We start from the raw sequence: 6,000 nt of genomic DNA, 5'->3' as shown, positions 1-6,000 counted from the left end.
GTGGTTTGTTAATTTGTACTTTATGATGTTTAATTTGTGTAGTGAACTTTACTAGGTATGAGGATGTTGAAGCAATTTCAGTCAGTGTAGCTTGTTGCATTTTGTTTATGTTGCATTTTCTTTAACAGTTTCTGTTATAACTGTTAACAAGTTTAAACAATCTGTCTATACTTGGGTACATATTACAAAGAACTGCATTGCAACCACCTTCTTGTAAAATCCCCCTTTTAAAACACTGTATAGCTGGCTTTAAGTGGTGGCCTAGTAAAGAGGATATGCTGTTTCTACTAACTGGAATTGTGAGGCCTTAGCTTTGACTTCTGTTCTGGAGAAGTTGGAGTATGCTTTTATATAATCTGAGACATTTTAATGTCCTGATTTGAAAACTGGTTAGTGTCTGTATTTACTGACTTTTTCAGAAACTGATGGGAAATCCTCCTAAACTTGAGACCCATAAATTCCTATTTAATGCATTCTCTGTCTTGGTTTAAGAGAAATGGTTTTCTGTACCTTCTGAGAAGAGCATTCACATATGACAATAATGTGTAATATTGGAGGTACTCAAAGAATATAGTGATCATTAGGGCTTATACCACTTCTCTCTTTGTTTCTTTTTCTTTTTTTCTCTTGAAGTACAAATTTCCTTTAGACTTCTATTTTTCTGACCAGATTTCCATTAGGAATTCTTGGACAGTTTGTTTATCCGGGTAGTATAATTTCAACATATTATACAAAAATGTCCAAGATGTACATCTGGAGGCATATAAGATTATGGATAGCATAAGGGAAATATGTTCAGTTTTTTGGTGGCAGTATAATTTAACTGAATTATACTGAGGCCTGAGCCTCAGACATCCTGTTTATTTTAATTGTAATGAGATGCACAAGGTCTGTACCTTTTGTTAGATTGCATAAAAAATTTGGTCCAATAACATAATGCATCATCTTCTTGCTATGTGCTGATGAAATAGCTACAATTTTAGTATACTGGAATATCATAGGGATTCGGACACTGAGCTTTATCTTAATCTCCTCTCTTGAGTTTCATAGCTTGTAACAGCTCCCTTATTAAGCAGTTTGTTCTGGGAGTTTTTGTGGGTGGGAATTACTAATACCGTACAGTCTTAAGATACACCTTGTTCACTTACATGAACATTGTTTCACCATGCTGGCCATTATTTCAACAAATTAAACTTGATTATTTGTTATCTCTCTGATAGGAATTTGAAATATAAGTAGCTTGGTGTCCAACTACTTATTCCAGCTGATTTAAAAATGAAGTCTAGCTCTATGAATAGACAAAGTTTCCTTACACTATAAAATAATTTCCTCACTGTTGACACAGTTTTAAACCTCTTGGAAGCTTTAGTTTTTAAACACATAACTATACTTAATCAATAACTTTGAAGAGGTGCAGTTCTGTAGCACAGAGGAAGCTCACGATGCGTACATACATCCTTGCTGGCCTTAGACTGTGCTTGCATGCCACAGTCTGCTGGTTGTTATAAGTGCACTCCTTACTGGAATCCATGTGGAGACATTTGAGTAATACATTAAGTCTGTATGAAGCTGCTGCATCAGGGAATCTCAGCATCCGCTGTGTACCCAGTCTACTTTTTGGTCATGTGATTGCAAACAAGAAAACATTTTCATTTTACCCAAATTCTTCACTGAAGCAGTAATTTTTGGCTGGAAGATGAAGGTGCATCAGACTGCTGGCTAGCCACTTCTGTGCAAACCTGTATGGTGTTGCATGAGTTAAAAGGTACAGCTTATGAAATTTAGATTGGTTCCAATTCAGTTACACATTAAACCAGCAAAGTTTCAGAACTTCCGGTCTCCAGAAACTTACCACTGCAGGAAGCTGTGATCATTCATGCAATAGGAGGAAGAAAAATCACTGAACTGATAGGGCTCAGGTGCCCTACCCTGTATTTATTACTGTCTAGATTTAACTTCTTGACTTAATACATTCAGTCTCATTTTATATATATATAAAAAAAACAGATTTTAGGAGACTGAACAAGGTAAGCAAAGAACCTCAATACTTAAGAGTATGTCTATGTCTATACACGTATATATGCTTAAATATTTTAGTATATATATGTGTAAGCATACTTGTGGGGAACCTAAATAAAATTGTTGACTGAATTTTTCCTGTCTGTTCCTTTGATTATGCCAGGATTTCCTTGACTGGCATGAGAAAGAAAATTTATTTTTCAGAATGGAGTGTATGGGAATTCTGATTAACTAAATGACTAACAAATATGAGCTATCCGGAAAATAAAATTGACTTTGAACCAGTGGAAGAGAAACTGGCGCCTGGATGTTCTCAAACAAGATGTTCCTCCCTCTCTCCGTTGCTCCAGCAGTATGCCTGAGGCAAGCAGAAGATGCATTCCAAAAATCAGGGTATTCTAGTTTGTCCAGTAGCACGCTTCCCCCCGCCCCTGCACCAAAAGCAGCATCTGCTTTAGTTTTACTGATCTTCCTGTGCAACAGAATTAATTGTCAGTTCATTTCAGATTTTTTCAATGTCAGGCAATATTCAGCTGCTCACCGATTGTTTCCGTTGTCCCATCTACTGTGTCAGATAATTATACTGTTGGTTGATAAGGAGAGGAAATAGTAGGGTTCTAGTATTACCTAATGCTCTTCTGATTAACAGTTATAGAGAAAAATGTAATTTGGTTTTTAAAGGAATATGATGCGGTAAACATGTTGGCTTGGTTCTGTATGCTTGATTTTTTAAAAAAGATAATTTCATGCCTCTCAGTGAAGTTTTCCGCTATAGTTGAGATCTTCTGCATGAAACACTCCAGAAAACAAGGGAGAGGAAGTGAATCACCACGCCAGGCTACACATTCCTGACTAGGTGACCCAGGAATATGAATTGTCTAGAGAATGCTACTTCAAGGATCACAAGGTCATTAAATACTTGTCTTTCATCCGCTGATAAGATTGTTTTTCTTTACCTAGTTGAATCTTTTGGGTTTTTCTCCAAAATCTTTATTTAAAGTATTTAAATGACCACCTAATACTGTACTGAAAATTTAAAAAAAAAAAATAAAGAAATACATTCCATGTTGAAATCTCAGTTGTATCTCTCTTACCATTTTGTCTTTAGAGATTTAAAGTGTAATGAGTAAGGGTAAATTAAGTTACGAGAGGGATAAAAGGATTTCTGTGCTGGAACTGCCTAATGTTTTTCAATCAAATGTTTATGGTGCTTAAAGCAATTCTAGTAAGATTTTGCTTTTACTTTCTAAGGTAACTGTTCCTCTAAAATAACATTCTGATATTAAGAAGTTCTGATTTTGTTATCTTTAAGTCTCATACCTTGTTTCTCAGTATTTGTTGAAACAAGTATCTTTTTACTTCTATTACTATTTTTTAACCTTTATTGCCATCACTTCCAGCATCTTTACCATTTGCTATGCTGTGTACTGTTTGCATCTTTTTTGTCAGTGACTAGTGAAACCACTTACGATTCTTCAAGTTTGTATGCTGCAGGAAGAGCTTTATGTTTGGGGTGGGGGACTGGTGTTGCTTTTGTTTGTTTTTTTTTTAAAAAGTGTTATCAAACTTTCCTCTTAAGGATCAAATCAGAGTGGTATTTTTTTTTTAAATTTAAGAAGGTTGAAGTAATTCAGGCTTTGATATCTAGGAGATACAATTTTGTTTCACTTTCCTTATGGCTTTTGTTTCCAACTGTAGCTTTGCATAAGTTTTAAAATAATGTGATGTGTCATAGAGTGAGATTAAATACCAGTTCAATTCCCTGTGAAATTTTCAAGTAAATAGTTTTATTATATTTTATTGAAATACAAAAGGCTTACATCCAGCAAATATATTTGGTAATTAATAGTTGAGAGTGATAAATACAGTCATGAATAATCATTATTAAAATACACATTTTAAAATTACTTATTTTTTAAATCTGACTAGTGATAACTCGTAGGAATTGAAATATACTAAACACATACAAAAATACATTTGTAATGGAAAAAAAATGGAATGCTTTTAGCATTCTTAATGCGTTCTTAACTTACATGAGCAGTAGTGAAAAGCTAACATTTGTTGGCAGGGATGGCTTCCAGTGCCCTGCAAGAAGTATTTGTAAAGTAGAGTTTTAGTCTGAAGTGTTACTGTGTAAAACCACATCTTAGGTTTCTTTTTTATTTTTTTTTCTAGTTAAATAAAGTAAAAACTCTATTTCAGCTGTAGAAACTCAACCTTGTATTCTTGGTGCATTGCCTTCATTTGTACATAATCACCAGTTTTGGTGGCTTTGCAGGCAAATCTGTTTGTGCAGTTAATTGTTTGGAATTTGTAAACAGTTCTTTTGAGCGTACATAATAAGGTAAACTGAAGTTCAGTCTTTGCTGTGGTAATTGTATGGTGTGAACTAAAAAGAATCATCACTAAAATCAGCTACTGTCCTGAATACGTGAAAGTTTCACACCTGAATGAGGAGCTGTCATCCAGTATAGTCACGAACTTTGTAGAAGCTCAGTCTGAGCTGTAAGTACAACTTCTGGTATGCACCAAGCAGCAAACAGTGCCTCAATATTGGACAACACTGGTGCAGCATATAAATACATATATATTCAAGAAAAGTTCAAAGTAAAGTAATGCTCGTACGTGAATCAGGATTGTGGATCCATAGAGCATAAATTACTAAGCCTATAAAATGGCCACCCATTGTCTGCTTATATTTTTTCCACAAAAACTAATAGTAACCTCTCAAAATTATTTATGTGTATACTGAGTTTAAACTGTACATGCTTAAGTGCGACTCTGTAACCTACTTGCTACTGAGAGGGTGCTTGTGAATCTAAATCTCATGTTCTGAAAAGATGAAACTGCAAGTATTGTGCCTCAGCATAAAGTTTGAATTCATAGGATATGACGGTTAAACTGTCACCAGAAGTTGAGCAGTGAAGTGTTTATGTACAGATGTATACACAATGTATTTATTAACAGAAAAATAGGAATCTGACGTTCATAGAAACCATTAAAAAAATTGATCGCAGCTTCTGTGTGGTTTGCAGTGTGAGCATTGTAGGGAGGCAATGAAAAAGTCCCCAAACGCTTCTAATGTGGCCTTTGGTCAATGACAGCTCTTATTTCCGAGTTTGCTCCTTAGATCGGTGTATGTAAGGAAGGTTAATAAAAGGGTATAGAAATGCGGTAAAGTTTCATCGACATTTTTACCAGAACGCTTGTGACATACAATATTGAAAAAAGTTACTTCTCAGTAAAATCTGTTTCTAACAGTCGGCTTTTAAATAATAGTACAGTTAAGATGTGTAAGCACTGGATGTTTCACACATGTGCCTTAACGCTGGTGGCTTCTTACTAGCCAAATTTTAGACATGGTCAAATAGTCGGTCAACTTGGTCATGTTGTTTTTTTTTAATAAAACAATTTGTTTCATGTGTACTGATTGTAGAGCTAAAACGTTACATCTTTAGGAATCCTTGAATTCTTTTCATATGCACAATCAGCCTGAAGTCCAGTCTTGAATAATGCAGGCTGCCTGTTTTGAGTACCTGTAAGAGAAACTCTCATAAGACATTTGAAAAGCATTCTTGAATTTGAAAATGTACTATTGATCTACCGCTAGTAGGCAAGATCTCACTAAAATCTGTTGAGATAAACTCCAGTTCCTTGTAAGGAGAATTGAGTTAACCCTGAAGTTCTTTTACACACTAAGTCATTGAGGTCAGAGTAAAATTATTATTTTTCCTCTCTGGTATAACGGTGCTGTGCTTCTGTATGAAATAACAAACTAGTACTACCCATATCATCATAATCTGAAGAACGTATTTTTGACTGTAAAATAATTAGAATGCAGTGTGTTACAAAAGAAGCTGTATCAAAAGTATCTACGAGATTCACAGTTGCAGCAGACCTGGGATAAAATAGTCTTTGGCACATTCAGCTTCTGTGCATTGTTTTAAGTGTAAGAGCGGCAGCTGTGCCGTGCAGACTTCT

This window comes from Charadrius vociferus, unplaced genomic scaffold (genome assembly GCF_000708025.1).
Source record: "Charadrius vociferus isolate BGI_N301 unplaced genomic scaffold, ASM70802v2 scaffold362, whole genome shotgun sequence".
NCBI lineage: Eukaryota > Metazoa > Chordata > Aves > Charadriiformes > Charadriidae > Charadrius > Charadrius vociferus.
The sequence above is the reverse complement of the archived record's forward strand: the minus strand, read 5'-3'. Positions refer to the sequence as shown.